Consider the following 25,917-nt stretch of genomic DNA (forward strand, 5'->3'; position numbering starts at 1 on the left):
TCCCTGTGAGGTCCCCCTGGTTCAGGATCCCCCTGTACACCACACTAGAGCACCCTAGAACACTTGTGCTGGCACTGGATCTCCTCACCTTAGTTACTGAGGCTGAATGCCTCTAATTATTCCTTTTGTGTTTAATTCTTGTTCATATGTGGCTCCCTCCAGCTCCCCAGCCCCAGCTTCTGTTTAGACTGGAAACTATTTTGATTAGAGAAAAGCCTCTTCAGTCAGAGGGGAACATGACACTTACGGAATACCTCATGAAGTGACTTGGTCTCATAAATATCCTAGGATATCTTATTGCCCATTAGTCATGCAGCACAGTCCTGTAAGATGCAATTTCATAGAGTTGTCTTGAAACTCAAAACTTGTCTCCAATCTTGTGCTACTGAGTTTAAGTTCAACTTTCCTCAAAGCATTCAGAAATAAGGAATGTTTAAAATACATTTTTGTGTGAGGACCACTTGACCTGGTATGGGTGCAGTAGCAGTTTCCTATGCCTCTCAGTCCCTGTTCTCCATTGTTGCCAATTCTGGGATTTTTCCGTCCTAAAAAGTGAAGAGAAGCAGTTCACTGTCCTCTCACTGAGAAAGTAGAACACAAAGATGGGGCCAAGAAATAACCAATTTCACTGCTGCAGAATAAAGATACCCAGAAGATACCACTGCACAGCATCAGACAATTAATGTAAACCAGAAAGTTCTAAATCTTTTTGCAGATCCATCAGTAGCTATTAAACACCCAATGGTCTGATCATGCATTGCAGCTTAGGAAGTCTCTAATCAGGCCTTTGTTCTACCTACAGCTTTTATCTTGGGTTGTTGTCTACCTTCAGATATGGGGAAGTTGCATTACAGTCACAATTATCCCATGGTCATGGAAAGTGGCACTCTGTCCCATAGAAGGGGACAGAGGCAGGTGTGTGCAGAGCACACGGGTAGGGTAAGGAGCCAAACAGCATCCATAGTGGTTAGTTTTGATTGTTCAGTTGTTTTCAAGCTTGCTTGCCTTAGTGGCTGGCAAGCTCCCTTTGAGACAGCACTGCTTCCCAAACTGCAGTTTGGGATAAAAGGACTGCCTCATGCTATCCTTTTACCCCCATTTCTGCAGGGCAGCCTGGGGCAGGATAGAAGCATCTGTCAATTAAGAGACTTTATATCTCTCTGTAAGCTCTTCTCAGCAAAGTGTGTCATACACAGTATTCTGAAAGCCTCACCCCCCTTTCTTTACATGCTGAAAATAAAACAGGAGAAACAAAGATGGAAAGACAGCAAGAGAGACAGCTGGAAAATGCATTACTGGACCCCGATGACTCATCAAACATTTCCACACTGCCAGGATTATGGCTTCCCATAATACTAGAATGCCGTTGCATATTAGGGGAAAGAAGGTATCTCACTACAGCACAATCAGAGTAGTGAAATCCATACATACTCAGTAAAGGTTCCCAGAACACTAAAAAGGGTTCAATTCCTCATTCTTTAAGAGAAATAGAATAGCATCCTTCAGTGAAAGAGGTATCTTTCTAAAATGGTTAAGGTATCCGCCTCAGGTAGTAAAGTCCAGGTTATATTCTCAATTTTCACCACTGTACTGGCAGTGGTTTGAGCTGTGAAGGGAAGAAATCCTGCTTCTTCAGTTTAGAGCTAGAGGTCTCTAGACATAAATTTTATCTACCTTAGCCCCATGTGCCACCAACTTCAAGGGTTTTTGTGATTTATGTAGAAAATCCCAGAGGGGTCTCCTCCTCTCAGAAGGAACATAATGGAATTTAGTGTAGTAAAGCACTTCTAAGAGGAGTAAGAAAAACTAAGTGAGATGGCTGAGGATTTTAATAACAGGGATCATCTCATGTAGTAACTAAAAAAGCAAGCCACTACACTACATAGAACTTCTTTCCAGTCCCATGTTCTATGACCATTATCATAAATAAACTAATAATAATAAAAAATACAGTATTTAACATGCATTAATTTTTATCTTCTTTTCAACAAGAAAATACAAAAAACTTTTTTCACTATTGTCTGTTTAAAAAACTTCTTATCTGCCTCTTTTACCTGAGATTTTGATTTTGGAAAAGTTGAATTGTGGTGAGATGTTTCTACTCTTATTCTTCCCTTCCCTTTCTCACATGTTTTCTTAAGTGATATTTTTATGCTTTTGTATTGTTATGCTGCTATGGATAACAACCACAAAAACAGCTACATAACTGTTTGCCCGTGCAACCACTTCATTCTACAATAAACCCTAAGTGTGTAACATGTGCAAACATTGATCATTTAGTGTTGTTTGACTCTAATCTACCCCAAGGGATTTATTTACAAGAACCTGGATTACCTTCACCTTTTGCCATGGGTCATAACACATCCACAGTGTGTCATGTAAATTTCTTAGGAAAGAGTCCATCTGGAAACACAGGGGTGAGTCAGGAAATCGGGAATCAGACCTGCACCAGTAGGTTTAGTTTGTGGCTAAGATGACTGCAAACTATATATTTTTATTTGGATTACAGTAATACCAATCTTTTATTTTTTGACAATCATCATAGAAAATTTTTGTTTGTTAGGTCTTCTTTTATAATGACACTTCAAAGTGTCAAAGTGTGAATTATTTAATGATGGATTATGAAAACTATTTAAGACTGACAACTTTGACAAATCTGGCTTTAATTTTTTTTTAAATTCTTTTAAAATATTGTTATTCAATTTTATGCCTTGTTTAGCATTGCCTTTAGATCAAAGCCAGATACAATTACTGGGGAAGTTTTTCATATCCTTCAGCAGTCTCTGGATTTGCTGAGATCCCCTGATGCTCGGTGACTGCTCAGCAGCCACTATGAAGTGCTGGGCTGCTCTCAGGCCTTTTCTCAAAGCTTGTATTGTTTCTCAGGCAGCTCTAGCTGCTTGATAGCAGAGGATGACAGAAGCACAGCTAGACAGAAAAACTTCACCAAAACGCTCAACAATTTTTTTATTATGTCTGCTTGCTTTAGGGTTGTTTCTTACAAATATCGCTAAGTCATTAATAAAGTGATAATAAAATATTGATTATGAAAAAAACCATTCTATTTTCATTTTATTAATATGGAATTTTGTATTTTGATTTAAAAATCAGCTTTAAAACTTTAAGTGTAAACTATTTTGCTTTCATTGTGGAAAAAGTATTCGTAAAAATTCCCTTTTTATCCCTTTTATCCCCTCCCAAATTGATTTTTCTTTTTTTAAAAATTTTGTAGCAAAAGAGATTGGAGAATTTCTGAATTTCTTGCAAGTCTGCTTATCCTTATGTGCACCAACACACACAAAGGTCATACCTCAAAAGCTAGCTAAAACCCCATTCCCAACAGTAACCTGAGATATAATTGAAAAATGTTGTTTTTGAAATGCATTTCACCCATTCATTAATGGGCAAATGCAGTAGAACCACACACATTAGCTATTCAAATGATAAGTGCGTGTGGTGAGCCTTGCAGAACCAAGATATTTGGTATTTGCAGCCTGTGCTGCAGCTAGTGCTGCAGTTTCTTTCCTCGTGAGGCATATTCCCGATAACTACATCAGGACTGCACAGCGGATGCAGCAAGGGACCTGCTTCAGGCTGGGTGAGTAATGTGTGTGGGGATCAAAACAGAAAAGGTGAATGAGAGAAGGATGATTGATAGAAGACCTGGGATGTTTTCTAATTAGAATTGCTCTATAATACTTTATGCAGCACCATCAATTATACATGTCCTGATGATCATCCTCTTCATCCTTGTTTAGGCCTTAATGAACACTATACGCGGTTCCAATTACTGTCACACACAAGTACTTTATAACAACTTCTCCCCCAAATGAAGGAGCATTAAAACAGAGTAAGGAGAAGCATTTAAAATGGCAGGTCCCAAGCAATTATTCTGTGTTGCCTCTCCTTGAGTCAACATACATTTTCTTTGGCCTTAATAAGTCTCCTCTGAATGATTTTCCCTCAAGGGTGAGAAGAGGAAGATGGATGACACAGCCTGGCAATCAGTGATCAATAGTACAGAGATTAATCCAATGGCACCTGGGAGCCACCCAGTGTGTCTCTCCTGATCCCCTGTCATTCCCACTGATGCCCATCAGAGTGCCTGCACACCTTGGTTTTGATCCTGTGAGATGGTGCCTTGACCCAGCCTGGATGTGGCCAAGGACCAGGCAAGCAGCCAGTGTTGTGTGCACTCACCCTGTGACACTCCCGGTGCCTTGCAAGGAAATAAAATTGAGCTGGCAAAACAAATAGAGCAGGGTTTTAGGGGCAGCATCCTGCTTCACTAATGCTCTCCTGATGTGCTGAATCCTCTACTGAGGAAGAAAACAGAGACTGAAAGCAACCCTTGAATATCTTGAATGCAAGATAATACTTACATATGATGTGCAATGGTGTACTGGGACCATGGGCAGGAAACACTTTCCTACAAATCTCAGCTCCATCCTCATTAAAAAAAAAAAAAAAAAAAAAAAAAAAAAGAAAAAAAAAAAGACAGAGCTTCCCATCTTTTGCCTTGTGCTGCTGCAAAAATAAAATTAATTAAAGAATTTTTTCATCTGCTATGACCTCATCAAAATGTTGGTGGAAAACAAATATTAATGAAAGGCTTTTATCAGTTTTGGAAGATTAGGAAAAGGAAAAAAAAATAAGAAAAGCAGCAATTGATAAGCCAAGTAACTGATAATTACAGTCTTGTGAGCATTCTGTCTCCAAATTTAAAATGATAATTGTTCTGGACAAGCAATATCCAGACAGGGTGCGAAATACACCATTTTAGAGTTTGCATTTTGCAGGAAGACAAAAGCATTTTATTTCCAGAGAAGTATAAGCTCCATTCAGAGTTATTTGTTTTGTTGTGTGTCATGACCCTAACTCCAGAAATTGCCTTGAAGGAATGGCAAACAAAAATCCTTAGCTACATTTAGAAATTTTGTTGGATGAATGACAGTTTTTTGGCCAAACTTAGTCTCATTAATTTATCCACGCAATCATAGAATCATAGAATGATATGTGTTGGAAGGGATCTTAAAATTATCATCCAGTTCCAACCACTCTGCCATGGGCAGAGACACTTTGCACTAGATCAGGTTGCTCTGAGCCCCATCCAGCCTGGCCTTGAACACTTCCAGAGATGGGGCTTTCACAGCTTCTCTGGGCAACCTGTTCTAGTGCCTCATCACCCTCACAGTAAAAAATTCTTCCTTACATGTTGTCTAAATCTTTGATTTTTCAGTTTAAATCTGTTTCCTCTTGTCCTTTCACTATGCATGAAGATTCGGAATATTGGGGCATATACACTAAAAGGTTTTACCTAGTTTGATGTCAGAGAGAAATGGGATGGAAAGGAGCAAAGTCCCTGAGAGCTTTGGTAAATACATGCATCCTTAACTGGCTGTATTACCTGCAGGAGGGGAATCTGTCTCTGCCAACACAGACACCTGAACCTCCTGAGGCAGAGTCTGATGTCCAGTAGAGACTTACAGTGTCATGGAGAGAAATAGTCTGGTACCCGAGATTCCTGAATTTCATATCTCTCCTTGCTGAGATTTACATAAGTGATCCCACTTATTGACAGATTTGGACAGCCTCCTGCCTTGACTGACGCTTATTTGACATGTGATAGTTCCTCAAAGAGCAGAATCCTATTATGTGTCTGTTTTTGTTAATTGTCCCTCTTTCCTTCATTCAGACTTCAAACTGCATTGCCACAGATTGGATTTCTTGAATATATTTTAATTGTCACACCAAAAATTTTAATAAAGCACAAAACCTTCATTTGTGGAAATAATGACTTCCATTTAAGAAGTTCCATACTGAAACAAAATAAAGTGCATTCTACCAGAGATTAAATAAGGCCATTTTTAGGTAGAGGTAAATTGCACTGACTCAGACAGTCTCTGATTATCCTTTTCTATTGGAATTTTAATGCTGTTCAGAGAAAATCACAGGGTTATGAAGGTTTATGATAACTGCCAGAAAGAAAATTTATCTAGAGGAAATAATACGATAGAGTGGGTGAAAATAAACTAAGGTGGTTAAACTAGAAGTTATGATCTAAAATGAGGAAAAGAAAGAAATTAAAAATGGAAATTCAAAAAATGTTTTCACATCTATGGCAGTTAGGGAGGATGTTAAGTGAGGTCAGTGAAGCACTGATGAAGAGGTTGAAAGAGAAGGCGGATGTTCATAGGACTCACATAGTCCCTATACATTGCAAAAAGGACTAGCACACCTCTGTTTTTCCCCTCCAGTTAATCTGCCAGTTCAAATAAATAGAATTCTTCCTCACCAACCTTGAAAAACAGTGAGGTAGAGAGAAAAATGATACGGTAACATCTATATATTATTGCCTTCACTTGAGGAGTTTACTTGAATGAAACTTATGTACCTTCAAGGCTTTAGGATAATTGAAAGAACTCCAGAAGAAATGACTGTACAATGACTGTCACCTATGGGGACAGCTGTAGGACAGGGAAGGACAGCCAGCCTTTCCTGCCTCCATCTGTTCTGCTGACCCTTGCAGCAGGTCTCAGCCTTGTCCTGCACAGATGAGGACAGGATTTAAGGTCAGCCTCTAAGGGGACAGTGGGTAATTCAGTCATTGGCAACTCAGAGACAGGCAGTGGTCTGGAAATGCACGGATGTGCCAGGGAGGGCTCTGGATTTAGGCTTTTTTCTGACCTAATACCTTAAGGGAATAATAAATATAACTTTCATTACATAGCTATCCAGCAAAGGGGTATCTTTGAGGAAAAATAGACAATATCTTGCCAAGTAATAAAAAAAATATACAAAACTATCCCCAGTATAATCAATTTGTGTTCTCCCTTTCCAAAAGGCTGGATAAATTTCTTCTGTTGTCTAGGAAATATTGTTGGAGAAGTAATTAAAAGTGTGACACATTAAAGGTATTTCTGTTTCTTGGGAATTAATCCTAAAAAAGGAAACCAAGACATTCCATCAATTCCATCAGCCTATTTTAGGGTGGGTTTTTTTAGATAACAAGATAAAAGTAATGAAACAGCTTTAATCCATAATTATTCCTAAAAAAGTTTCCTCCAAAATGGAAGATTTCCCTTAAATAAAGGAGATATCCTGTGGGAAGACTATTGTGTGCTAATTCATTTTTCAATTTCTCCACATGTATTTCTCATTGCGAGCTCTTTAATATTGTCTCACTCTTTTATTGTCATGAACTAAGACAGCAATGAGAAAAAAAAGTATTTCTTTTTCTTTAAATATTTGCTGTAGATTGTGTGATTACTGTGCTTGGCAAGAGACATGAAGCACTATTGAATTTTCCAACTTTTTTTTTTTTTTTTAAATAAAATTCTTTTGCCTCCCTCTTAAGAAACCTCTAGAGGAATGCAGAAATAAATATTGCTTAAAAAAAAAAAAACAAAACAAAAAAAACCAAAACAAAACAACAACAAAAAAAAGGAAATAAAAATAAGAGCATGTAAATGAGAAACTGTGGCTGACTTTTGAGAATGTAGATTTTACAAGTCACTTGCACAAACATGCTGCTTCAAGGATGGCAGCATCTCAGCTGACCCAGATTCCACTGGCTTCCAAGCCCGTTTGTTTGGAAAATGGGCACAGCAAACACAACCTGTATAAAAGCCTCGGCATTATTGGAAGTACTTTTGCTCTTAAGGAACAAGAGAAAGGTTATTGAAAATCTCTCCGTGGCTTTCCTTTCTCTCCTGAAATTACAAATAGATGACTACAGCAATAAGATGGAGCCTTCTGTTTAATTCAGAGCTTGATTAAGATGTAGTCGAGTCTGTAATAGCTTGTCCTTGTTCTGTCTATCATAACACACAAGACTTTATTCTAGACTAAAGCTTTGGATCTCTCCTGATGTTTTCAGCTAAAGGGTGTATTAGTGCTGTGGACACGCTGTTTGACTAATCAGTGTGATAACCACATGGCAGCTATAGATCAGCTGTCTCCTTGCATTGCTCTGTGCTGGAATATAGATTTTTACAGTGTTTTTTTTTCCCCCCTGCATTGATAATGCTAAGTATGGGTCACACTTGCCCTCATTTTGCTGAATTTCTCTGTTCATGGAACTGACACATCTTGGAAAAAAAAGGTCAGTGCAAAGCTGAATAGCGCCAGGGCAGCTGCTGCACATCCAAGGACCAGCTCAAAAGGAGAGAGAGGTCAGCCTGCTTCCATGCTGTCTCAGGGCTTCACAGCTGCATTGGTACAAAGGCTGCTGGGCTCTTGCTGGTGCATTGATTTCAAACATTTATCAGAAATCCTTTGTATTTAAGCAGGAAAATGCACAAAAATCAATCAGATGCTTCTCTTACACAGGCCGTTTTTTAGCTCTATTGAAATCCATTCTCTCTACTGGGAGGGGATGTGGATATGCAGGTGAAAAAGTTCAAATGTGCCCATATGAATTAAGTATCTACATCCCAGATGCTTACTCTGAGAATTGGTGGTCTTCTCTTTCTGTAGAAGGAGCCTGACTCCCCCTCCATCCTTACAACAGAGGAAGTTCAGCCATTTCATGCTGCAACTGCTTAATCATCATAATTCACAGAGCTGATTGAGAGTTTTCTGTGCATGATGTGCTGCAAACCATGTAGTAGCTCAGCAGCTGCTGCAGGAACAGCTGAGGCACAAGCTGGAGGAGGGATCCTGTGGGCAGCCTTGGGGGTGGATAGGAAGATCCTGTAGTCTTTCCCTGCCAAGACCCACTGCCCAATTCATCAGCACCTGCATGGCTACCGCAGAGACGTCTAACAACAAAACCATGAAGCTACATCAGTGAGAGGTATAGAAGAAGCCCTGCAGCCTAAAACCCTTTTAGTTATTCTGGCAAAACCCTGGATGCATGTTGACAGACACCTGCTTTTGCTGGCTCATGCTGTTTCCAACTGTGGTATGAGGGTACTGATGAAAAAGATTTGGCTGAATCACATAGCTTCTACAGGAAAGGGCTCTGCCAAGGTTGTGCCATGCTGAGGAGATGCCCTTCAGAGGCTAAATTCAGTGAGAAAAGAGAAACTGAAAGTGATTTCAAAGCTTATCGCCAAACACATATGTGCAGTAACCCTCAGACAGACACCCTCCTCTGTGTGTGTCTAAGCAGTCAGAAAGTTGAGCTCAGATAGCTTGGTTAAAGACAGGCTTTACAAAAATCCTCATTAACCTCTTTCAACCACAGTTCTGGTTGATCTCAAGCAGCCAGTGGAAGTTGCCAGAGCTGGCTCAGCTGATAATTTTTCTGCAGAGTGAGTGCTCCAAGGAGAAGCTGCCACATGTGACAGGTGGGTGATAATGGCAGGGTCCTGTGCCACAGATTGCTCTGCAAGAGGGTGCTTCCCTGTCAAGCCAACTCATTGTCCGTTTTTTCAATCAATTTAAGCTTGAAATGCATACACTGGGACACAACACAAGTAACTGCCATGTGCAGATGAAAACTGCTGCCTTAAGACTTCTCACTTTGAACCCCAAGGATGGAATCTTTGTACCAAAACAACAAAATGAGAACACTCACCTGAGATATATTTAAAAGAAGATGCATGAATTATTGATATTCATCCAAGAATCAAAACATCCAAATATGTAATGTGTCAGCCTGAAAGATAATTATAAGAAGAAAATAACTTCCTCCTGCATCTTTCCTGATTCTGCTCTAGAAGTGCCAGTCAGACCTCCAAGAAACTGCGGTTTGAGGCCTAATTCACTGATTCTGTCATTAAAATCTGTGTTTGGGTCTAGAGCTGGAGCTTTCTCAGCAAATTTTCGGTGCTTTCCTTGTTAGTTTGGATTTTTTTGATAAATTGTTGAAACTGCATGTGCTCATGGGAAGGACTGATTTGGGTTAAATATTTCAACAGTATGAACATGTCAAGAAGTCCTGTTTCAACACTTTCTCATAAAAGCATAATCTGAATAATTACTGAATAATAACTCCTGCAGAAATAGATAATCTCTATTGTATCAAATTGTTGATAACAGCAGTAACACAGAAGGGAGTAAGGTGACAAGACCAGGGCTCAGGCTGTGTGCTTGCATAGGTGGCTGCACAGTGGCTGTGTGTGTTCCACGACAGAGGAGGAGATATTTTAGAGAAAAAGTGTCTTCCCATTGGAGTTATGAAATACCTGCAGGGAAGAAATTCCCTGGTTAAAGCCTGCCTGCACTCTGCCATGCGTCAGATATTAACAATGCATCTGCTCCTTGTAGGATTAATGCAGTGCAGCCCTGCAGGGCAATATTGAAAATTGTGAGGTTTCATTCCAGTGCTAAGCAAGAATGTGCTAAGGATGTGTTGTGTGAGTGATGTGACACTTTGAAGCAGTGCCAAACAACTAATAGTAATTTTATGATAAATTTCCTAATGATGTGGTTAGGTTCCTTTTAGGAGAAAAAACAGCCATGGTGCCCTATTGAGACTGAAAAGTAGTCACATGCTGAAATGAGTATTTCAGCAATACTCTAACTTTCCAAAATATTGTATGAAGGCATACTTATTTTAACAATAGTTGTGACAAGAATGATTCCTGAATTTTACAGTTCCAGAAAGGAAAAAAACAAAACCAAACAAACCACGGTTGATAAAGGAAAAGAGAAGGACACATGACTAAAAGGAAAGTAAAATAAATTTAAAAATATGATCTTTCCAACTGAGTCTTCTACACTATCAGTTAAGACATCATTTTTCATTTTAGAGTGATGTAGAAAACAAGTTTCCAATTCAGTCATGATTTAGGTATTTCAGATACACAAACCCCTTTGAGTGGGTTTTGACATCAAACCTCTTTATTTATCTGTTGAAATGTGCAAGATGGAGGGAAATTAGCATTCCCCCCCCACCCCAACCCACCCCCAAAATCTTCTGGATTCTGGATTTAATGAAGGAATCATGAGCTATAGCACTAAGAAACTTTAAACCAAAACTTTAGTCAGATGAAAAACAGAATTTTGTGAAGTAGTTTCTGCTAATGGATTTTGTGGAACTCTTCATGTGATCATGACCCAAATGATCTGAATACACACATATCTTTCCTAGAATGTCTGGACACTTACTGTCTGCTTCAGAAAGCCCTGGTGAAAGTGGCATTTGGGAAAAAAGAAAAGGATGGGAAGGGAAGAAAAGAGAATAGTATTGATTCTTAGGTTATGCAAGATGCCAAATTGAGTTCAGGCAGTTTCCCCCACATGCCACACAGCACATGGAGCAATAGCTGACTCCTGCAACCCTCTTGCATGGGTCACCATCACTTAGACAAGGAGCAGGCTGCTCAAATTGCTGATGCACATATCCATCAAGCTGGTGGCTTTGGAGCTGTGCCAGATTTCTTGCCTGTTGCTCCAGTCTGTTTCTTCTCTGTGTTTCCTGCAGAGTATTTAATTAGCAAGAGTGCTCAGGGTTTCCTGCAAAGCAGGAGGGGGAAGAGAAAGATGTGCTAGCATTGCATCAAAATAAGGGAGCTAAGGAAGGGATGTTTTAGATTACGTAAGGCTGGTTCAAATCTCCTTAGAACTGGTTGTCCCACAGAAGGTAGAAAGCAGAGAAAACAGACTCAGAGTGACAGATCTCTGAGGGTATGTAGCCTTGCTGTTTATTTTGCTACCTGAACAAGTTGTCATGAAAAGACAACTGATCTTAGATGAAAGATGCCTTCTTCTCTTTCCTCATCTCTTCTTCCTCAGGACCAACTACACTGTTGCCCATCTCAGCAGCACCAATTCACACCACATTTCATGGCTCTGAAACAAGCAAAGCACATGGTGCCATTTTACCATACATGAATACAAACATCCAGTTTGACTGAAGAGATTGTCAGATGATGACTTGAAGAGGACATTTTAAAAACACTGTGCTCTCCTCTTCCATGGATACTGCCACTCTAAATGGTTTGGGATATCTCCTCAACTGCTGTTTCAGAAAACCTCCAAACAGCCCAATTACTCAGGAAGTGGCTGTGATCTCCTTCTGGGCATTTGTGCTCAAATCACAGTCAAATCAAAACTGAAATCAAAACTGCTTCTCTAGCTGTGTCCTCACTGCCCTTCTTGTAGAAGTCCAAACCATAGCAAGTTCCTTCCCTATGTTTGCAGGCTGGTTTCCTAACCCCAGAAGTACACCTGATCTACTCAGTGTCCTCCTTTTTTCCCCTGTTATATATCTCCAAGCAGCAAAATCAGTGCCTTCATCTCACTCTTCCAGTGCTTGCTCTGGAAGAGCAAGAGTCAGTGCCAGACTATGCAACAGTCTTCTGACTCTTTAATCTGCAACTAATATTTCTGTTCTCTCTCTTTCATTCTGCAGGACTTTGTGATGTGTTTTGTTTAGCCTCATAAATGGTAAGTGGTTTGATTAATTTTCAGTGTAGAGACACATACTGGCAAAAGATCCAGAAGGTGACAGGGGGAAGCCTTGTCCCCATATCTGAATTGCAAGGTGCTCTCTTCAGTATTGCTGTGTGTCCCCTACGTGGAAAGAATAAACTGAAAATATTATTCACTGGTTGCTTGCTCTGACACCTGGGATAGTATCATTAAACACTCTTTTCTGCCTGTACTTTTACAAGTAATTTCAAATTAATGTCCTGTTTCAAATTTTCTTTAGTAAGCATAAATTTTACTTGAAGTTGAGTATCAGTAAAAATACCATGTAGAGTTATGTTAGCTCTGAAAGTAAGGGGCATTTATTTTTCTTTATTATACAAATAAATGCTTTGACAGAGAAAATATTAAAAAATCTATTTTCCAGAGGAAAAATATTTTTCAACAGTAAAATTCACTCTCATTGTTGGTCTAATTGTCTATCAGTCAAGTCATGGGTTATTAGCTGATTTTGCTCTGAAGAAGTAGCATAGGAGATTTAAAATACCTGCCGGTAATAGGGAATGGTTGTTCTTCCCTTCAACCTTAGCAAAAAGCTTCAGATGAACACGAAATTGCTAGCTAATATTCTCCCATGAAAGTCAAGGCTATTTTTTTTTAAGTTATGAAATTATATTATACAATGGATTAAATACATTAAATCAAACCCAAGCAAGTAGTTCTTGTATAGTGTGAGTATCCTAGATGGGATGGGAGTACCTATCTGTCTGTTCCTCTCTATCCTCTCTGCTGGTAGATGATTATCTTAACCAAACATATGTTCTTAGTTGGCAAAAGAAATCCAACTAATCCATCACTCTTATGGGACCTTTTTAAAATATGTTTACTAAATAGACTGAACTAAACTAGGAAACCGTCAGGTGTTTCTGCTAAGCAGCTCGTATGCTAAGAGCAGAGGAGCTCATATAGCTATGAAATCAGCCTTCCTCAATCTGATGCCTTTTTCTGGATACACTATCCCTTTTTCTGGGATACTTAATCCCTTGTTTTAGTGACATTACATCCACATGCTAACTACTTTCTGCATCAACCTGTCACAAAACTGATTTGAATATAGCTGTGGTGGTTTACTTGTTATGTCGGTAAGAAGACCCCTTCTAAATGCAGTGAAGGCCCATTGCTGATGTATGAGCCAGACTTACCTCCAGCCCTGCAAACCTTTTTTGTGACCAAAAATTATCTGTGCATTTGTGCAGTGCCACGTCTGTGTCATGTCTTGTCATGCTGCAGAGCTCGGTTTAACTTCAACTCGTGCAATAACAATGCCCAAATCTCCTGTTTGAAAACTTTGAACGTGAACAAAATAATGTTAAAGTGACTTGAAAAATGGACAGGGGAAGAAAAATAATATAATAATGGTCTTTTGACCAAGCTTTCCCTGGGACTTTTACTCTTTGTATCCTTCTGGAAGGGAAATAAATGTTCTTGGACCTCATCTCTTCTTTTCTACTCAGTCCTAGGGTAACAGATTCTGGTGATAAAATAGAGTTTTCAGCACCATTCAGATACAGAGGAAAATGTATTCTCAGACAACACACATGCATGGACCTATAATTTCATGACAGCTCTGTTACTTTGTGAATGATACCATCCAATTCTGAGGACAAATTTCATGCCAAACAAACAAACAAATAAAGACAGGCAAAAATCTAATAGGAAAATAGAGACATTCAGCAAATATTTCTATATCCTCTAGAAATAGAAAAGAAGAAAACAAATATCACTTCTACCTCCTGTTAAAATCGCTGTCTATATTTCTGCTGTTATTACCAAACAAGGTCATAAACCTAATATGGATGGCAGTTTAGAAGGAAGCTTGTGAACTTAAGATGATATAAAAGAAGATTCACACAGTCAAACCAAGAATTCAGAGCCAACATGCCAATATGTCAGACCCCAATTTATTTCCTTTTCTGTCTTGCTTGTTAGGATAACTACATGAGTTTGGACTATTCAGTTCCCCAGGCAGCACACAGCATGAATCGCTCAGAGAGCCAAGAATAGAATTGGGATTCTTTATGATCAGCTCCCTACTGAGTACTAACAAGCAGCCATGTAATATATTGAGAAGGTGTGAGCATGTCAAGCTCTTTGCCCAGCTGGATATAAAAATAGGAAATAAGCACCAAGACAAAAGCCTAACAAAGATATCAGTAACAGTGGCATGGAATGGTTTGTCAAATGTGTTTGATACATGGTACTTGCAGGACTGCTCTGCTTTAGGTAGTTGTGAAAGCTCTTGCTCTCTTGAAGTAAATCTACTACCTTGCATGCAAGACATTGGAAATGAAGTGATGGCCTTATGGAGAGATTGAACTTCTCATCTAACTCTTCTAACATTAAAAAGACAAGAAGGATTTTCCCTCATTCCTTATTTCAATTATTTTAGGCAAGAGAGAGTTGACACATATTCCACATTATGTTCAGCCATAAATTATAATTTCCGTTTGCTAATTTTATCTTCTTTCAGGATCTTTGGATCTGTTTGCATTTACCAGAATGCTCCAAGGAGCAAGATTTTAGTTCAGACATTGATTCGTGGGTTTTGAATTTTTTTTCCACCTGTATTAATTTTTTGAAGTACAGAATGTGTTTTATGCTCTTTGAGACCTTGAAATAAAGATTTTATATTAGTCAGATGTATTTTTTAGAGAGCTTTCATGAGGATTTTAGCCACATCTGTTAAATGTTCTTTGTGGCATTCAGTTGGATAGACATACAGGGCACAGAACTCATCTTTGGTCCCTGACAGAAAAAAAGGTAAAACTTCTGCTTCTATCTGCCATGAACGCTTATGATTCTGCATTTGAATTGTGTGTTTTGACTATCCTACAGATCATCTCTCTGTACCTCAAATAAAATACAGAATATAATGGCTTTCCATATCATAGAATTGTACAGTCATAGAATGCTTTGGCTTGGAAGGGACGTTAAAGATGGTCTCATTACACCATCCACTAGATCAGGTTGTTCAAAGAGCCATCCAACCTGACCTTGAACACTTCCAGGGATGGGGCACATACAGCCTGTCTGGGCAAACCTGTGAAAAAAAACCTGTGACAGTGCCTTACCACACTCACTATAAAGAATTTACTGCTAATATCTAATCTAAAACAGCCCTCTTTCAATTTAAAGCCATTCCCCTTTGTCTTATCATTACATGCCCTTGTCAAAAGTCCCTCTCCTGCACTCATACAGCCCATTTAGGATCTGGAAAGCTGCCATAAGTACACCCTGGAGCCTTCTTCTCTCCAGGTTGAACTCTCTCAGTCTGTCTCCATAGGAGAGGTGTTCCTCCTCTTGACTAGCTCCAGCAGGTCCTACTCCTTCCTGTGCTGGGGACAGCAGGGCTGGACACAGTGCTGCAGGTGGGGTCTCATGAGAGCAGAGCAGGGGAAGAAAATTCCCCTCCTGACCCTCCTGGCAACACTGCTCTAGATGCAGCCCAGGACACAGCTGACTTTATGGACTGCAAGTGCACATTGCTCAGTCATATTCAGTACTTAATTCACCAGTACCCTCAAGTCCTTCTCCACAGAGTTGCTTTCAATCCACTCATTGCCCATTCTGTATTTGTTCTTGTGACTGTTCCAGTCCAGGAGCAGGACTTTGAACTTGGCCCTGCTGTCCTTCATGAGGTTTACATGGGCCACCCTCTCAAGTCTGTCCTGGTCCTTCTGCATGGCATCCCTTCCCTCCAGCCTGTTGGCTGCACCACAGAGCTGTGTGTCATCCACTAGCTGTCTAAGAGTGCACTGAATCCCTCAGTCCATGTCACTGACAAAGATATTAATCAGCACCTGTCCAAATACCAACCCCTGAGAAATGCCACTTGTCACTGCTCTCCACTCCAACACTGGGTCACTGACCACAGCCCTTTGAATGCAACCTTCAGACAATTCCGTATCCATTGAGTGGTCCTTCTGTCAGATCCAGGTCTCTCCAGTTTAGAGATGAATAGGTTATACTGAACATTGTCAAATGCTTTGCACAAGTACAGGCAGATAACATAAGTTGTTCTTCCCTCATCCACCATGCTGCAGCTCCTTTTATAGAAAACCACCAAATTTGTCAGGTACAATTTGCTCTTTGTGAAGCCATATTGTCTTCACGAATTACCTCCTTATTTTCCATGTGCCTTAGCATGGTTTCCTTTCGGATCTGCTGCATGATCTTGCTAAGCATGGAGAAAAAAAGTAATTTAAGACTAAAATATGTATTTAGCATTGTTACTTTGTTATTTCATTTAGCTTTGGGAACTTAATGGAAGTTGTACTGTACTGTACAGCAGTAATAAACTGTTAGTGCTGAGGGTTAGGTTGCAACCACTCATTTTGAAATGAAACCACACTATTTTTCTTTAGAGAATTATTTAGTTGACCCATAATCTGTGAAGAATGGAATTCCTCCATCAGTTTTACACAGTGTCTTTGATGACATTCATGGAAGAGCTGTATAGAATAAATTAAGTTCTGAAAAAAGAATCCCAGGTTATTTTCACTGAACAGTTTTTATCGTAGATATTGTGAACATTATAGAAATATCTGACCTCTAATTCTCCTTAAAGAAAGAAATACCGTCTCCTTGGGACACCATTGTTATCTCATATCTCTGTAATGAAAAAGATAAAAAAGCATCAGAAAAACCTGTTCCTCTACAGAAACAGAAATTTTCCTGCTGAATTTCAAGCCATTTTTCAACATCCAAGAAGCTGAAAGCACACTTCACAACTCTTGTGTCCCTGTGACCTTGGTGGACTATAAAGACTTGGATGTCAGACTTTCAGCTGTGGAATGTAAAACTAAGCTGTTTGACAAACCGCATCAGTCAGTACCTCTGAACAGTGGCTCAAGAACCAGGACTTACCCTTTCTCTATTGAATGATTTATCAGAGTGGTAGGAAATATTGAGCTACTGCTTAAGAAATGCCAGAGGACACTGGACCCAGGAGGGATACATGCATAATTCATGACACTGATCAACAATATTCATAGAGAACAGTAACTACTTACTTTTCCCACTTTCTTAGTAGACTTACATTTTATAAAGGGAAATTGCAGAGGCACTCATCTTTATTCATAAATCTTAGGGCAGATAGTTTCCCAAACCCATTGGAAAAACTATACATGCAAAAGTATATTATTCATGTATTATTTTCCAAGACCATGTGTACCCTGAGCTATGGGGAATAACTGGAAGATGGGAAACAAAGAAAGGAATCTGTCAGTTCACCCAGGCACTTCTGATCTGTAAAATCTACTGTCTACCACCATGAATCAGTAGGTTTCTTTCTGCTTTCAGCTGCCAAGTTTGAAATACAAAAATTAAATCTTTTTGTCACTTAAAATAAAAATAAAGCTCTAATTGAGCTGAACTAAATGATGGAATGTTTGTTCTCTGCCATAAATTAGTGTTTGCCATTCTCATCAGAAACCCTTTTTTTTTTGGCAGGATAGAGGCATGCATCAGTTTCAGGGGAAAGAGTTTCATTTTGTTAAATCGGAATTTCAACTGTTATTAAGTTCTCTCTGTCACTACCTACAAAGAGGGAGCTGGTTACCCCAGTCCTGGCCATTTCTGGGAAGTTTTCATGCAGATTGACTTCTCCCATTGGTTAAGCTGAAAAACCTTCTCCTGTTGCAAGGGGAGAGCCCTCAGGCACACAAGGTCACTGTGAGTCAGCTGGTATAAATATGGCCATTTGACTGTGAGGGAGCAAGAAACATATTTAAACACTGGTGTATTGTGCCAATCCAGAGATTATACTGTACCTTACCTACTTGCAGAAAGATGTGTCTCTCCTGTAGATCCTGTGTCATGATATCTGGTGTGTTGATACTTTGGACAGATGAAGATATTTGAGAAAGTATTAGATTTCTAGATATATGTACTTGAATTGGTCTCTTTCTTTTAGTATATATTTTTGTGTTTGTTTTTATTTTTGCATCAATTCCTTGCATATAGTTGGAATAACAGTTGTGCCTCAAGGGCACAAAATACTGAAATATCAAATTACTGAAGCAAATGTTTGTGCCTTAGATCATGTCATATGGGGCTCTTAGAAAATCATCTCTGCACTTAGAAACAATACACTTTGAAAAAATAAAAAAGAAGAATAATGTTAAGGCTTCAATAATTCATCAAAATTCAGTTTAAATAAATAATAAACCATATAATAAACACCTAATCATCCAGCTCCTGATTCTTTTGACTCATTGTTTATTAGCTTCTCAGTAAATTAATTTGTGTGACTTACCAAGCTAAATGCTTAAGAATAAAAAGGTTAATTGAAGGTTGGAGTAGGATACATTATTGAGCAGTTGACATATTGCCTTGATGTTATGAATAATATGGAAGTAGTTCAATAGAGTTGCAGCCGCTTCTCCCAAGTCTGAACTTGACCTGCAGTCTTTCTTGTGGAGGCATTATCACTTCTTTTTGTCTAACAGGGTTGTGAGTAATTTTCTCAAAAATATGAATTATGAATAACATGAAGAATACATTGAGGGAAGAAAAAAAAACCCTAGAGTATATTGCATCTCTCCAAACCTATAAGAGTTTGAAAAAAGGGAGAACAAAAAAAGTTAAACATCCATACCTGAGGTTGCTGGTTTGCATGCCAACAAAAGATAGTGAAGGAACTACAAAGATGCTTTGAAATGCGAGTATTATTACAACAAGAAGAATTTTGAATTAATCAGAGCACGCCTGTATAAGGAGATCCAAGATGCCAGAGGGTTTGGAAACTCTTTTTCTGTAAATCACTTCCTATCACAGATGTTCTTTGTGAAAGGAAGATGGGGAGGTGAGCATAGGGGGCAGATGGGGAGGAGGTGGTCCCATCTCTGACATACTCTGAATTAATGCAGATGTCAGGCAGCAGCTGAGCATATGGAAATAGAACTCTATATCAAAACAAAGGTTTTGCAACTACTGTGCTAATGATGAAGGACAGATCTGTAGCAGGTTTTATTTGTCAGAGATCCAATCGAGATAATGCAAATCACACTGAGTGTCTATCCCTCCATTTTGTGCTACTTCTCCTCCTTTCCCAGCATCAACTCCTCTCATTTTTATGATAAACAGGACTTGAACTCTGCTGAGCCTCACAATTCTGCATCTCGTTGATGACTCATTAAGATTTTATCATTCCAGTGACATGTTATTGAACCCAGTTTCCTTAGGGGGCTGGTCTGGTGATTACAGGAGTAACCAGTGACTGCTTAATCACCCACTTCATTATATTTATATTAATAATAAATACCAGGAGGTAGACAGTTATAATTACATTGCTAGTTTAGGAAGACATGAGCCTATAAAAGTTGACAACACTGAAATACAAATTCGGACATTTACATCATGTGAATAGATGTGACTTGGAAGGTGCAGAGAAAGGTAAGAACATAAACATAGTGATTTTAAAACGAGTTATTGTCACAGCAATCATGGTGTTTAATTAAGCAGAAGAAAAATACTTCCTTGAGCATGAGCAGCTTAGAAGAGATCAGGTAGGATGATATTCACGTCTGGCTCAGAAGTATTTTCCATCAGGGAAAGAGACCCCAAAGAACCTTCTAGCAGCCTTGCTCTGATGTTCTTTGGAGTAAGAGGCTGCAAATATCCATGTCCATAATGTCCCTAAAGTATGTCACATATCTCTGGGGTTGAACTCTTCCACCTTTGATGAGCAGATACTTTGCAGAGCAGGGATTTTTCAGCATTGTGTAAGTCTCACAGCACAGCAGTTCCCCAGACATACCAGCAGTGCTGAGCAGACAGCCCCTTCTAACTCTAATGAACTGTGGCAAACACGCTGAAAGGTTTGACACAATATGATTCATCACAAAGTGGCAAAATGCTGAGCTGGATGCACACTGCACTGAAAACCCAGACAGGAGAGGGCTGTTTTCTGGTTTACTGTATATGCCTATTTAAAGATTAGATTACTGTCATCCAGAGGAGCTTGCTTGCTACAGAAGCAAAGGGTGACTATGTAAGTTCTGATACTTAAGTTAAAGAAGACGTTGAGTGAGGGCAGGAGAGGGAATGCTTTGGACCAAAAAGTCATGAACAGCAACCGTATTTCTCCCAAAGCAAGATAATGCTTTCATGGCTAAGAATTTCTGAAAACTACATGTTTACAATAAAACCTGATTCTTCTGAAAATCCAGAAGGATCTGTTCCCCATTATGTTTAAAGAGACCTGGCTTTCTTTTATTTTGAACATGTCAATTTTTTTGTTGCAGAAGTTTGTTTTCTCATAACTAAAAATGTTATCTGTACAGTGCAGCTAAAGTAGTTGACAAAAGTAAAGAAAAGAAAAGGCTGAGTTGCATCCTGAAGAGGACTAAGAAAAGTCTAGCCTACGTTCAGAAGGTGGATGCCTAGGCAGCTCATTATTTAATTGATTTCCTAGAGCTTCACATACTGATGTAGCACTTTAAAAATCAGAGAGCTCAAATGAACAGAAACTGGAAATGTTGGTTCAAGTTTCTTCAGGTAAGAAATTTAGTGCTCCCAGCTGCTAGCTACAATGTAAAATGGGATGTTCATAATTGTGCCATCTCTTGTAGATATTTTCACATGGTTTGAACAATATGTGAGTTTGGCCTGTAAGGAAAATAAGCCATGTATCCTAAAAGGCTTAGACTAACAATCCCTGCCAATAACTCAGTGATTATGTATCTGAAATGTGTCTGGATTTCAGACACTGAATGTTTGGTGTAAGGCTAGTTTGACAGGCTTGAAGAAAGTGGCTGACCATGCCATCAGTCCGAGACTACTTGGTTTCTTAAGCCATCATAGTATTTCAAATCTCTTTGCCTCCAAGTATGTGCATCCAGAAGAATCTTGACTGTGCAGAGCTTCTAGCTGGTGTGATAAATCAGTTTATAGGGAATTCATCATTATTTTCCAGGATCATATTTCTTCCAGGGAAGAAACTTTTTGTAAAGCTGTTAAGCTTCAGTAGTGGGGAGAGATTTGGGGGAGTGGATCCAGCTGAAATAAAACAATAACTAGGAAAAATAGAATCAATGATTTGTGGACAAAAGTCATGCACATCTTTTACTCTTTGAAAGATGGTGCATTAAAACCAAAAACCACTGAAGATTTGAAGAACCAAGATTAGGAAATAATGGAATATTTCTGAGGTTGGGCACATATTCTTTAGATAGACAGAAGCATGCAGGGATGATTTTGTGCAACCTCATTAATTTTTGCATATGTCCACAAATGCATACATGAAGAAAAGAACACTCAACTCTTTGTCTGCCAAAAAAAAAAAAAAAGGTTTAGAAGAGTAGGAAAACTAGGACACAAAGATTCGTCTTTATTGAAATGGAACAGCTGAAGGTTCTGGCACCAGAATATGTATTAAGTAGATCAAGGAAAGAAAAACTACTATAATCCAGCCATTTAAAATTTACAATACTTTTATAAAAATAGATTCCAACTTTGCTAATATGCATTTTGATTGACTATACATTTTCATCTCATTTCCATTGCTCCTTCAGGCTCCACGTCCCTTGTTAGGCAAATAGCTGGCCTTTACCAGATGACACTAAATTGAATTCACCGTCTGAGTTACAATTAGATAAAGCATTCAGTTTTGATCCTTTATTCTTCTGAGTTACTGGAAAGAAAAGGTAATACCCCTACAGTCTTGGCCTCTAAGGCGTCCCACACAAAACCATATTGCTTCACCACAGTGAAATATGCATAATTGGTTAGACTCTTCTCTAAAGATACAATTAGTAACTTGAATTCTAAGCTTCTCTACTGAGAACAGAAATAGGTATTCCAAAATCATGCCTCACTGTTTCCCCCCTGTAGCTTCAGCAGAGTTTTGGCTTGAACAGGAGTGTAAGAAATGTCTGCTTATATAAGAGGGCACAGCAGAAAGATAACATCAGCCTGGACAAGATGATAGTGCCAAAATCTTTGTAGCACATAGCTGAACTCTCTACTGAAGAGGTGCTGGGGGAGCGATTTCCAAGAGCAAAGACAAGAAATAAAACATATTTCAGAAACCAGTATCTTGAAAAAGCAGAATAATAATCATAATCTCAACAAAGGTTAAATCTGATTCACACACTTGTTAGCCCTCTTTGTGATAACTTCTACCTTGTACTTGGGTGAGCATCTATTTTGGCTTCTAGTTCAGCCAAAGGCAGAAAGAGGCTCTTATTCTCTCTCTTTGCTGCACCTGCTGCAGAGAACTCAACAATGGGCACAATGGTGAAATAGTTAAAAATTACCACTAAAGATCTCTGAACTAGAGTGAGATATTTACTGATAGTTTTTGCCCTGAGAAGATTAACCACGGAATGTAAGTACTTTGCTACAACACTCAGCTCTTCAAGGAGATAATTTTGTAGGATATCATTTCTTATTAATGCCTCAAGCAAGCAATTACAGGAAAGTTCCAATCCAAGCAGTATTGTGTCACATGTACTGTTCGTACATGCACCTGTATCTTATATGATTAAATGACATTTATAACCCCCAGAAAGTCCAGGTTGCTTGTCCATTAGCAGACTTCTTTGGGCACTGAGATGCCAAAGCAGTACAGAATTTTTCAATTCAGAGGGAGTCACTTGGACAAAATCCAGGACACAGCTTTAGCAGATAGACCACTCATCACCACAGGAATGATGATGGGAAGGAGGATTTGGTGATTAAATTAAAGTTGTCATTATACAATAACTTCTTGTTTCAACAGTCCTCTCTTATTTGCAGAAGTTGCAATCATTGCCTTTCATGAAGTGCAGAAGCAGAGGAGCTTTGCTGGTGAGGAGCAGTATCGGAAACATTCAATGTTCCCCTGTTGTCAAATTCAAGTCTGCTCTTTCAGTGTCATGCACGCATTCATCCTTTTTAAACAGGGATTTCTACACACCTTAACAAGCAGTCATTTTTTTCCCTGGAGTTTTGGCACTGCTACAGGGAATTACAGTAAAGTCCACAGAAATCTGTTACATGTTGTTGATCAGTCATTGATATAAAGATCTGTAGGTTCACAGAAATAAAGCTACACCAATATATACACTAGTATACTACCGGGAATCTGTCAATTTTCCAGTGACTTTTCTAGACAATATGATATTTCCAGGTGCAGTACAATGATGGATTTCATGGGAGCTATACCAGAATAAATCTCTGATGTGAATCTGCTCTGTCAAAGCTTCCACAGAATTTGATTTATTCTAGACTTCATATTTTTTCAAGTCTGGTTTTATTTGGATCCATTGTATCTGCACTGGAGATTGGCCTTGGGCCAATACTAGGAAAAATGCAGAAACTCTCCCGCCCTTCCATAAAATTTATTCATCAGCTGTTAGTGTTTTCACTTATTTTCTTTGAGTTATTAATCTCAGAAGATTTTGCAGATATGAATTTCTTGTTCTTGATTCTGTGCATTTTGAAGTGCTGTCATGACCTTTAGTAAATATGCTGGGTATAACATGACAATGATTCAGGGAGTGGGGGGTGGCGTGTGTTTGAAGTGTGTATTGCATGCTTAATTTCAAGAATCTCTTTGCCCCACAGTATATAATTCCACTAGGAAAATGTGGGTGCTTGGACATGTTCTGTATAGTGGTTCAATTAATTTACTCTGATTAACTGATTCAGATTACACATTAAAGATTTGGAAAAGGATCACTCATTTCATGCTTATGCCCTCCTCAGCCCTCCCTTCATGTATGCTTTTAGCATCTACCTTTCAAAATCTGCAGCCATGACACCTTTAGAAGATAATAACGAACTAACCATGTAAAGGAACAAATCCCTGGGACTGCCTTTATCCTTATGCATCTGTGTAATATTGACCAAACAAGAGACAGTTTTGAATTCTGGTTTGGATCCACGCTCCAGTTCAGAGGGAATCAGTAGACTAGAAAGTCATGAGGAATAAGAATTTGTGCACAAGATTTTACAAATAAGAATAGTTTCAGAGAGGAAAAGAGAATGGATATAATAATGTTTTCACTGTACTTCTTTCTCAATCACCTTGAATATTTACTGATCTCTGAATATTTGAGACAGGAGCTATAACTGTCAGGCTACACAAAACTCCTTGGGGATGAACAGAAGTTTTTGCAATACCTTATGAAACAGTGAACTTTCACTGAAATAAGTTGGTATAAAAGCCATACCAGGATGACTGAGTAGGAAAGATGATTTGCTATTTTAATCAACTTTTACATACATTAATAAAATCCTGTCTTGAAGATAGTGATAATGATCATAAAATCATTAAGGTTGGAAAAGACTTCCAAGCTCCTGAAATCCAGCCTTTGGCTGAATACCACCACATTCACTAAACCCCACTGGGCAGTGTCATGTCCACACAGTTTTTGGAACACTTCCAGAGATGAAGACTGTTCCTGTGCCTTAACATTCTTTCAATGAGGAAATTATCTGGTAACCAACCTCAGCCTCCCCTGGCACTGAAGTCTCGTGATCTCAGTGGGGTAGGAATTCACTCACAGGCTTGAAATGAAGGGGGTACTTCAGCATCCTGCCCTCTCCATCCAGAAGAGTGCCCCTCATTTGACTCACCTACATTCTCAAATCAATGAGGGAGATGGGCATCTCCAGAGGATGATTTGTCTAATGGCAGGTGTTTATGAAAGGGTGAGCAAATTACCTTTCCAAAGAGCCTGGCTCTTTCCATTCACTCTGTGTAGAGAACGTATGTCTTCAGATCCTAGTCTGTAGAACAGCAAGTAGAATCCAGCCAAGCTACCTTTTGGTTCTTTCATTACGTCTTAGTTTATAGCACATGGTAAGACTTAGCTGTTGTTTCTGTATAAACAAAGGATTTTGAGACTAATTCAATATTTCATCTTTGTTTTGGTTATTAATCAATCTCAGCAGTGGTTTATTGAATTCTACAGCACAATGCTAACAAAATTGATCATGTAATGATATGATATTTTACATACCATCAAAGACATAATAAAAATTTCTTTTATACTGATTTTTTAATATATATGATCATCCTATGTATCTCTAAATGACAGCAAACTTTTATTATTGCACAAATAGAAACTTCTCTTTTGATTTTTCAGACTTTGTTCATTACTATTGAAAATGAACAAAGTGTTTACTATATGTGGGAAAAACAAGTCAGCCTGATTGTAGTTCTAAACTGTAAAATGCAGTGGTTATCTTGTAAACATCAGGATTTTGTTAGAAGTAACAATAGTTTCAAATCCTTTCTTACCTTTTATATTGTTACCTTTGTGAACCTTTATTTCCAACTAGAAATCAGGACACCATAACAGGGTTTTTTTCATACCACAAATTTAGAACATTTCAGAAAAAGGGTCTTGCTTGTTCTGGAAATATTTTCTAGCCAACCTTTTGCAACCTCTGTATCATATCTTTAATGCACTGGAAATTTCACTCTGGGTATTTTACTAACCTGATCTGGAACCGTTCTCAATATTTTCATCTGAAATTTCCCATACACACTCCAGATCTTTTGGCAGTTTGATTTCTTCGATTTCCATAGATCTCACATATTAA

Source organism: Onychostruthus taczanowskii, unplaced genomic scaffold, assembly GCF_017590055.1.
Source record: "Onychostruthus taczanowskii isolate IOZ18803 unplaced genomic scaffold, ASM1759005v1 scaffold54, whole genome shotgun sequence".
NCBI lineage: Eukaryota > Metazoa > Chordata > Aves > Passeriformes > Passeridae > Onychostruthus > Onychostruthus taczanowskii.